At 46.2% G+C, this 10,900-nt stretch overlaps 1 pseudogene; it reads left to right on the top strand.

The window, feature by feature from the left end:
• The first annotated feature begins 7,353 nt into the window (after window positions 1–7,353).
• LOC119280090 lies at window positions 7,354–10,532 on the top strand (annotated as a pseudogene).
• Window positions 10,533–10,900: the final 368 nt, after the last annotated feature.

Genomic DNA, 10,900 nt, shown 5'->3' with positions numbered 1-10,900 from the left:
TCTGAAGATTTGATCCGTGGGTTCGATCCCCAATCCATCCTACTAGGTAAACTCTTCCGTTCTCTTTCTTTTGCTCCGTAAATTTGTTGCCATTTTAGAGATTTGTCCAAGATTTGATGGAACCCTTGATTTGTTTGATTTGCTCGATTTAGGATGTGTATTCATATTGGTAGTACCGTAGTGTTATTTATTAGTTCACAATATATGATTCTTGTTAGTGAAACCCTAGATTGTTTAGTTTTTATAGATATATATAAGATGCCTATTTTTATAGATAACTATGAGATGTTGATTTTTGTAGACATATATGAGATGTTTGTTTAGATATATATTAGATGTTGAGTTTATTTCAAATATTAGATGTTGAGTTTATTTGAAATATTAGATGTTTAGTTTATTTGAACACATATGACATATTCATTGTGTGAGAAGGAGATGTTGAGATTCTTGTAGTTGAACACATGTTATATGTTTAGTGTATACCGATATTTGAGATGTAGATGAACTCATATATGTTTATTGTTTGAAATTGTAAGGATGGTTTGGCTTCTGGATGATGTCTACGACGTGCAACACCGGTCCTACATGATGCGCGAGAAGGATAAGGTAATAATGAGTAATCTAAATCTTTTGCAAATTTGCCTTTAGTTGAAATTTACATGCCTTAAGATTTGTCATTACTTGTTTTTTGCAGAAGCTTGAACCTTTGAAGATTCGGTATCACGGGGTCTCTGGTCCTGCCATGCCTTACGACGAGCGGTACACACCGTACATCAAGCAGGCAGGACTACTCCCGTGGATTCTGTTGGTCAGCCGGTCCACGCCGAATCTGAACGCTCCACTGGTGTCCGCTCTTGTTGATCGATGGAGGCCGGAGACGCACAGTTTCCATCTTCGGACTGGGGAGATGACCGTGACGCTCGAGGATGTCTCGTTGATCACCGGTCTTGCTATCGATGGGAGGCCTCTCTGTATGAGCACCGATTCTGATGGGTGGCGCGAGCAGATGATTTCTCTTATCGGTATGGCTCCTACCGAGGCTGAGGCTGATGTAGAGGAGGGAGAAGAGAAGAAGAAGAGGGAAAGGAAAGCAGCCGGAGCTGCTTTCACGTGGATTCAAAATAACTTTGTGACGTGCCCTCCGGATGCCACTGATGATGTGATCCAGACACATGCTCGTGTGTATATGTGGTACGTTGTGTCGAGGACTTTGTTTACTGACTCCACTGGCAAGAACGCTCCATGGATGTGGCTGAAGGCGTTGACCGTCTTCGATAGCAAATGGAGCTGGGGTTCAGCGACTCTTGCCTACTTGTACCGACAGGTAGTTGGTCTATTTTGTGATCAACTCATTTCTTCATTAGCAATGCAAGCTTGCTGTCAAGTTAACATTGTTTTTCTTTCATATGTAGCTGGACGATGCGTGTTGCAGGATCACAGATAGTGCAGGCATTGGTGGTAATCTGCTTCTACTTTATGTATGGAGCTGGGAGCGTCTGCCTGTTGGACGCCCGAAGAGCGTCAGGTTTGATCCTTGGTATGCAGATGAACATGACGAATTACGGCGCCCCACGTGGGCTTACAAGTGGGATATCGTTTCCGAGATGACGAACGATGTCAATCTCATGTACCAAAAGTACATTGCCGTGTTGGACACGATTACGCCTGAGCAGGTAAGGAGGTCATTACTTCAGTCCTTTCTCATGCTTGCTTGAAAAATAATCATCAAATTTGCATTGTTGCCCTGTTTCATAGGTGTGGCAGCCATATGGCGCGGGTGAGAGCTTGGGGTACATCGAGGAGTTCCGCCTCAACCCGATGTGCTTGCGGGATAAGCATCTCTGGCTTATGCGGTGCCCACTGATATGCAACTGGGCGGTCGAGTTTCATTTGCCGCATCGCGTGTATCGTCAGTTTGGTCTGTTCCAGCCTCACCCGCCAGACTGGGTGGACACGGACAAAGCACTTCATAGGTAAGAGAGCATGTCTGCGTATTGTCTAAGCATCGGGACTCCTTTTGATAGTGCTAATGCTTGGTTTTATACCACGCAGGTTGGACAGGAGAAGGCAGCGGAAGATAAAGGACTGGGACAAGCATCATGCTCCGTATGTTACCCGCTTCCAGCTTTCTGTGGAGCAAGCTCGTAGCACCGCACGCGCCCCGCTTCGTGAGCACAGCCAACAAGCTTTTGATAACTACGTACGATGGTTTATTGGAACTACTCGAGTTGAGATATGCCTGTCAGCATATAATGAGGATATTCTTGAAGAACCCATAAACTTTGAGGATCTAGCAAAGGGGAAGTACAACAGAGATGTCAGGAAAGGGCAAGGAGTCCCTGCTGTTCCAGTGATTAACTATGTGGTAAAGTGTTCCCTTCTTTACTTTCCCGTTGACCGTATTACACATGTTTGAATGGCTAACGCATTCATTCTTTCTCATCCGTAGTGCACCGAGATCAAGAAAGCAGCTGATGAGAGCCAGTCTATTCTGGAGAAGACACCGGTTGGAACTGGCAATGATGATGGTTCACTACGAGCATTCCTCAAGGTACATATCGCACTCACTATGAGAGCTAGTCTATGTTGCGAAGTTTGATATCTTACACACTTGTTCATGTTACAGCGTCAGGCCAAGAAGTTAAGGCGGTTATCGAACCTTCTCGGTTGTCGTGATCCTGAATATGATGAACCATCTGCCTCTAGGTCTGGTACACCATCAGATCCCGCATCTCACCATGAGGGGGACGATGTGAGTTCCTCATATGCTTATATGGATGATGAGGGTGGGATCACCCAAGAGGTATGACTAATCCTATAGATGTGATTCTCACTTGATTACGACACCGGCCTTCACCATACTGTTTCGTTGTGTGATAGGGCCATGAGCTTGATGATGACATGACTTTGGTGGACGCTCAAGCTCGGTCCGCATATGTGTTCAAGCCTAGGCAGCCCAGACGCCGGTACACGCCCAACGACTATGACAATAGAGGCAACTCAAAGGTGGTCGTAGGGACCCCGCGGATGGCTAGCTTGGATGATGAGGCGGAGGAGGAGGCAGAGGCGGAGGCGGAGGAGGAAGTGCACAAAGAGGAGCCTCGCACTCCTAAGAAGAAGAAGATTACCTGCAGGCGTGGCACCAGGAACACGCGCCGAAGGCATTAGTGCTTGTTCATGTTACTTGTAGCCGTTTAATTAGGTTGATGAACTTGTGAGGTTATGTTATATGTTGGTGAACTCTTACTAGTGTGGTATTTGTGTTTGCGAACTTGAAGTAATGTTGAATTGTCTTAAATGATATGATGTTCAAGCTATTAGTTCTCTTTGCTTAGCATGTGCAGTTTACAGTACTTTTATTGATGTTCTAGTTATGTGAGTGCTGCTGCAGGAGGCCAAAATGGCATCTGTTTCTGCAGTTTTGCTTATAGCAGCACTGCAGTGCCCAATAGTTAGGCGCTGCACTGTACTGTGTGGCGCCCAATAGTTAGGCGCTGCACTGTCTAGAGATTCGGCAACCGTCTCCTTGTATGCAAACCAACGTTGCTCGGAGTTCACACGCATTGTCTTCCAACAGATGTGCATTCCAAAACCAACATTATGCCTTCCCTCGAACTCAACAACGTCACTTGGGTCCATCCAATTCAAATCTTTCCTCACTTGTTCCAAAAGCTCCGCATAGCTAGGACTACTCTCAAACACCATGTCAAGCTCATCCGGGTCCGTCTCAACATTGCCTTTCAAAAAGGCCTCTTTATCCACATGATGAACATAAACACATGTTCTCCCCATCCCTACAATAATCAAAAACACACATATATCAAGTAAATACTTAAGAAAAATATTTGCACACATATGCCCTAACATATATATGAATTAATAACCCTAACCCCCACATAACAACCATAACCATAGCATAACCCTAACACCAACATCAAACACACATAACCCTAACACCAACATCAAACACACATAACCCTAACCCTAGCATACTATGGAAGCCTAACCAACCCAAGTTAGCAAATAAACATAACATCATTCAACACAAATTTGCAAATCCAAGTCAAAACTAGGGTTTTCCCAAAGTAGCAAGATTTGAGAAAATGTGACAATTCCTATGGATGAAAACGAGGGGATCGAAGGAGATTACCTTAAGGGAGGGGTTGGCTTCGAAATCCACGGTCAAATACTTCGGATTTGCAAGATTTGAGAAGGATTTGAGAGGGGGGAGAGGGGAAGAGAGGAGGGCCGCAAGTCTAAGGGTTTGGGTGGGGTGGGGGTGTGTGGGGTGGGGGTGGGAGGGAAGAGAGGGTGGGGCCAGCCCAAGTGGAACACAGACTGTGCAGCGCCCAAGAGCTAGGCGCTGCACATTACAGGTGTGGCGCCTAAGTCTTAGGCGCTGCAGTGCTGTCTGTGGGGCCGCAACTGAACCAGGGCTGCCACGCTGGCAGGATGTGTGACGCCTAAGGGAAGGGCGCTGCACAGTAGGGTGCGACGCCCAGCTGTCAGGCGCCACACCAAAGGGTCAGCAGAGTGAAATTTTTTCATGACCAGGTCAGTTTGTGATTTGATTTCTGCCTCAGGTCAAATATGTCATTTCTCCCTACTTGCTGTATGTGCTAGTAAAGGCCACGAGGGGTAAGGATCTAGCTCGTACTATTGCACATTAATTTTTACTAGATTTTTCCCGTCACGTGGGCTATTTGCGTTTAAATAAAAGCAAAAAGAAATGGGCGACCACAAGGACTCGATCCCAGCTAGTCCGTGGAAGATGTGTCGGACAAACACAAACATTGTTTTTCAAAATTTTGAGCATTGAAACCACAAACTTTTTCCAAATTACAAACATTTTTTGAATACATGTTTTTATTTTGTAGGGCATAACTATTTTTTGTTGTTTATTTTTTGGTTCTTCTTCTCTTTTTCGTTAATTCATTTTTCTCCTTCTTGAACTTTATTCTTCTTTTTGGAACCTGTTCAAACATTTGAAATTTTGTTTAGAATACCAGATCCTTTTTTCAAAATATGGTTTACAATTAGAAAATATGCTATGGAATTTCACAACATGTGCCGTTTTGAATTTTTAGTTCAAAATTTTTGGAAATGTTTGCATTTAATAAAAAAATGATGATTTTTTTAAAAAATTACATGGTTTACAATTTTCATCAATTGTTGGAATTTTGTTACAATTTTGGAAAAAGTGTTCAAGTTTGTAATTTTTTCATATACAATTTTAAATTTCAAAATTGTCGAGAAATTTCAATAAAATGTTAGGACATAAGAAAACCTTCATATTGATTGATAATGACAAAATTGCAATTAACAGAAGCAATCAATTAGGAAAACAACATGCTCAGGGAGGCCTTGTGTGGCACACTCTTTTCAAATGGTGTTTTTTTTGGATTATGGATAAATGCCCCCAACTTCTTGAAGTAGCCTACCACAGACATATGAGCCATTCATGTCAGGTATTAATAAGTTCCGACGTGTTTACATGTTGCGACACTTTTGGCCATTTATCAGCCCTTGTCAGCAAGAAAACTCTAGAAAATGCAAAACTTATAAAAAATGAACCCGAACACCCTTCATTGAACATCTTCTGTTTTTGGACATCTTAAAATGACCCAACTTTTGCAAGATGGTGGGATGCCCACGGTAGGCACGCATGCAAGGTTGAACGACTTTCATCACTGTATGCAAGTTGCAACACATCCAGCCATTTATCGGTCTTTTCTATCTGAGGAAACTCCGAAGAATGCAAAATTTGTCAAAAACCAAAACAACTTGACATGATGCCTTGAATTGGTCATACAAGGACATGAAAAAAAATCTAGTTCCCTTCAAGGATGTCGAGAAATAAGCATGCTCTCACAAAGAATCTTCTGGGCCTACCCAACCACCATCTGTTGAACATGGTCTTGTTTTGGACATTCTTCAAAAGTTCCTAAATTTTGCCAGCAGGTGTTACGCCCCATGGTAGGTACCTATGCCATGTTTGAACGAATTCTGACACCGTTTGTAAGTTGTGTCACGTTCCGCCATCTATCCGCGAATTTTCATCGAGAAAACCCCATAAAATGCAAGAACTATAGAAAACTCAAACAATTTGACATGATGAGTTGAATTGGTCATATAATCTCGTGGAGAAAATCTTTTTCAAATCATTTAATAAATATTTGAAGGAAAAAGGAATTTAAAAGCAATTTAAAATAGTTAATTAAAAGTGCTATTTTGGTATTCCAAACAATATTTTTTTAAGATTCCAAAAATAATAATGAAGTTCCAAAAAAATTAACGAAGAAAAGAGAAGGAAAACAAAAAAAAAGTAGAAAAATTAGAGAATGAGAGAAGAACAAAGAAAAAAATGTAGAAAGGCAGCAAAAAAAATCAGATTGCCGCTGTTTCGTATAAGGCGAGCGGCCGAGAGACGTGTTTGGGCCGGCCATTTCTGCAGATAGCGTAGGAACTACTCCCTCCGTTCCGATTTACTCTATCGTGGTTTTAGTTCAAATTGAGGGAGTACCATTCTAATTGTTCACGCTATTGAAACTGTTTGGGCCGGCCAACTGTTCACACTATGAAAAAATGTCCTGTTTTCATATTTTCTCAAAACTAATACTTTTTGGGAATTTCAAAAACTGGTCGCTCTTTTGAAAAAATTCAATATTTCGAAAATGTTCCTTTTAACAGGTTTTGTTCTCTAAATTCCATTTTTTTTGAATTTTTCAGAAAATGTTCAAGGTCTAAAAAAATATGTCAAAAAAGGCACCTTTTAAATTATTTTTTTTGAGTTTTGAAAGTTTATTAGAGTCGTTCAAACAACTGTCGGATTTTCAGACATTACTTGCGTTGTGAAGAGTTTTCACAATTTCCAAGAAAAGAGAAAGAGATCCAAAAACTGCCCAGATTCTGTATAGTAGTTCTATAACGGGCGCGCTCTGTTTTTGTCATTAAAGCTTCTAAGGTGTACTGGTTTGCTACAATCCTTTGTGGGCTAGAGGTGCAGAGTTTGAATCATTGTGTGGTCGCTTTTTATTCCCCTTCATGGGCCGGCCCAGTCCGGGGTACGTAGGGCATCATACATACAAAGTAGGAATACCATGTTTCTCTCAAAAAAAAAGTAGGAATACCATGTGAAAAGTCTATACTGCCCCTTTATACGTTTTATGGGGGTTGTACCGAAGCGGGACTCGTAGCAATATTCTTCTGCATGCCGGCACCGCCGTGGATCGTTTCCGCTCCACTCCCCTGCTACACCAACCATGACTAGCTTCTGTATAAGCTTACTAGTACTACCAAACGCTAGCTAAACCAATGTAAAGGAAGGAGTGCAGACCCAGACGAGATCAGGGGATGGCGGCGCCGCCGCGCTCTGTGGCGGTGGCCATCTCCGTCGCGGAGGCTGACCGAGCACGGCTGCACCAGCTGGGGTACAAGCGCGGGCTCAGCGTGGTGTCCAACTTCTCCTTCTCCTTCTCCCTCATCTCCGTGCTCACCGGCGTCACCTCCACGTACAACACCGGGCAGCGCTACAGCGGGCCGGCGTCCATGACGCTCGGGTGGCTGGTGGTGGCGTGGCGTCGTTCAACGGCTGCGTCGCCCTGTCCATGGCGGAGATCTGCTCGCCGTACCCGACCTCCGGCGGCCTCTACTACTGGAGCACCAAGCTCGCCGGCAGGGAGTGGGCGTCCGTCGCCTCCTGGGTCACCGGCTGGTTCAACATCGTCGGACAGGTACACCTCCAACTTCGTAGGACACGATTTCTGGCTCTCTGATGATGCAGACATGCAGTGAACTCCTTTTTTTTCTTCCAATTTTTCATTTTGGGCCTGTTGCTGACATGGGCATCTACGACGAGCGTGGACTTCTCGCTGGCGCAGCTTGTATAGGTGATCATCCTGCTCGGCACCGGCGGAGCCAGCGGCCGCGGCTGCAGGGCCTCCAAGTACGTCGTCCTGGCCATCTACGTCTTCATCTTGGTCCTGCATGGGCTCATCAACAGCCTCCCCATTCACTGGCTTTGCTGGTTTGACCAGTTCGGTGCTTTCTGGAATGCCGCAGGTACTGCCATTTTGTTCTAACTGTCCATGATCAAAATCTGTTGTGTCTGTAATATGTATCTCATATTAAGAGCGATACTTGCAAGTTGAGGTTTTGATAACATGTCTTTTGTGGAACTTCGAAATGCTATGATATAATAAACTACAAACTTTCATCAACTTTATTGCTGTCCTTTAACCTGGCATGTCTGAACTCTGGAAACTGTCTGAACTTCGAAACAATGCTAGTTGTGTTCGTGCTGGCGATATTGATTCCGGCAGTTGCCAAGGAAAGGGCAAGTGTTGAGTTCATCTTTACACACTTCAACAAGGGTTTATCGAAAAAACACTTCAACAAGGACAATGCATAGCATGGGTGTCCATGGCAAGGCTTACATTCTGGCGGTGGGGTTGTTGATGAGCCAATACTCTGTCATCCGCTACGATACGTCTGCTCACATGGTAACTCGATAAATTCTCTTGTTCCAAAGCCGACTTCTCCTTTACTACTTCAGTTACACATGTGACAATCTGATGTGTGTCCTTGAATTTGTAGACCGAAGAAACGAAGAATGCGGACAGGAGCGGCCCGATCGGGATCATAACTTCGGTGTCTCTCGCGACGGTCATCGGGTGGGTTTACGTCGTGGCGCTAACATCGATCGTGACGGACATCCCGTACCTGCTGAGCGCCGACAACGATGCCGGTGGTTACGCCATCGCGCAAGCCCTGTACAACACCTTCCATCGGAGGTACGGCAGCGGCGTCGGGGGCCTCGCCTGCCTGGGCATTGTCGCCGTCGCCATGTTCCTTTGCGGAGTTGCATGTGTCACCAGCAACTCGAGGATGGGGTACGCCTTCTCCTGTGACGGGGCGATGCCGTACTCGCACGTGTGGCACCGGGTGAGCAAGCACGAGGTGCCGCTGAACGTCGTCTGGCTCTCCGTAGTCGTGGCGTTTGCCATGGCCCTCACAGTACGTAAGTCCGTGGATATATTGATCGACCATGCCATGATCCCACGAACTCGGTGCATCATAGTTCTAACATTTCTTGCTTCCTTGCATTGTGTTGTTTGGCATGTGTACAGTCGCTGGGGAGTCAAGTGGCGTTCCAGGCGATGTTGTCCATCGCGGCGCTGGGGTTGTATATCTCCTACGCGCTGCCCATCTTCTTCCGGGTGACCACGGCCCGGAAGTCGTTCATCCCGGGGCCATTTCATCTTGGCTGGTACGGAGTCGTTATCGGCTGCGCAGCCGTGCTATGGGCGGCCTTCGTCACCGTGCTCTTCTCGCTGCCGGTGGCGTACCCGGTGGCAAAAGGACGACTTCAACTACACGCCGGTGGCTGTTGGCGGCGTGCTGCTGCTCAGCGTTGGCTCATGGGTGTTCCATGCTCGGTTCTGGTTCAAAGGACCCATTATAAATGTTGACACGTACTAGAATTTTGTTTCTTGTAAGATTGATTGGTCGTGAAGCTGGATTATTGACTAGGAGTATTGTCTAAGAAGATGATGTTCATGTGTGCGACAAGGTCATCGTTATGCACATGACCTGAGGTTCGATGACGATTCTAGTGTCCACCCCATCTCAATATACAGTTATACTCCCTCCGTCCCGAAAAACATGTCTCCAGTTCATTCGCAATTTTACAGAAACACCCTTGTGGTTTCAAACCCATATCAAACAAGTCCCCGCCCCCGTCTTCCTCCTCCGCCGTCGCCAGCGGCCGGCGTCGCCCAGCTGCGCGATTCGCCACCCACCAGGAAGTGCTCCGCCACCTTCGCCAAGTACCTGCTCCGCTGCCTTCGTCGCCAGGTACTGCTCCGCCGCTGTCGCCCAGACCTGTGCCGCCGCAATTACATGCGGGCGTCGCCGGAACCTTCCGACACGTCCTCCTCGAGCTCGCGCGCATCCTCCTCGAGCTCCCGCGCATCCTCCTCAAGCTCCAGCGCGTCCTCCTTGAGCTTCGCGCGTGCGCTGCCGCAATTCCTCCTGGCCGCGATCCTCCGCGCGTGCGCCGCCGCAATCCCTCCTGGCCGCGATCCCCTACGGGCTTCGCCGGAAACTGCCTCCACGATCCGGTGGACCAGGAGTTCGCGCGCTTCCTCCTCGATCTCCAGCTCGTCCTCCTCAATCTCCCGCGCGAGCCCGTGCTGCTCCTTCTCCCCTGCTCGCGCGCCCGCCGGTGGAGCTCCTCTGCCCATACTGCTGCTGCTTCTCCCCCGCCGGTGGAGCTCCTCTGCCCATACTGCTGCTGCTCGTCTGCCCAGCTGCCGCCACAGCTCCTGTTCGTCAAGAAGAAGAAGGTACTATAAGGAGTTGCTCCTCTGCTCCTTGTGCTCCTCCGTTCCTGTTTGTCATAAAGAACATTGTTAACTGAATACTGTACTCTCCAATGTTAACTGAAGAACAAAGAACAAAATGAAAGTAGCTTGAAGATTTCAGGTTACAAGTCAATGTGGGCGCTACTGAATTATGCTTGTGTGGATTAGCCGCTAGACATCATTTTTATTGTGGGTTTGCAAGTGCTACAACAGCTGGTTCACCATGTGGGGATCGGCCGCTCGATCCAAATGAAATTGTGAATTTGCAAGTGCAGACCGGCTACTTGTGCAGTGCTCTGTTTCAGTTTCAGAAACTGAAATCTTCTTGCTGACTTCTCCATGGAGTTATTTGCTTACTTGTTAGAGCAGAGTAAGCCTATTATTTGCAAGTGCAGACTGGCTACATTTCACATACATTTTGGAGTACTCTTACTAGCTTCTTGTTAAATCTGAATGAATGATCTGTCCTGAATATTTGGAGTACATGCTTAACTGCCATTTACTATGCCATTTCATCAAGTGCTAGTAGAATTTTC

The sequence above is a fragment of the Triticum dicoccoides genome, chromosome 3B, assembly GCF_002162155.2.
Source record: "Triticum dicoccoides isolate Atlit2015 ecotype Zavitan chromosome 3B, WEW_v2.0, whole genome shotgun sequence".
NCBI classification, from domain to species: Eukaryota; Viridiplantae; Streptophyta; class Magnoliopsida; order Poales; family Poaceae; genus Triticum; species Triticum dicoccoides.
The sequence above is the reverse complement of the archived record's forward strand: the minus strand, read 5'-3'. Positions and strand labels throughout refer to the sequence as shown.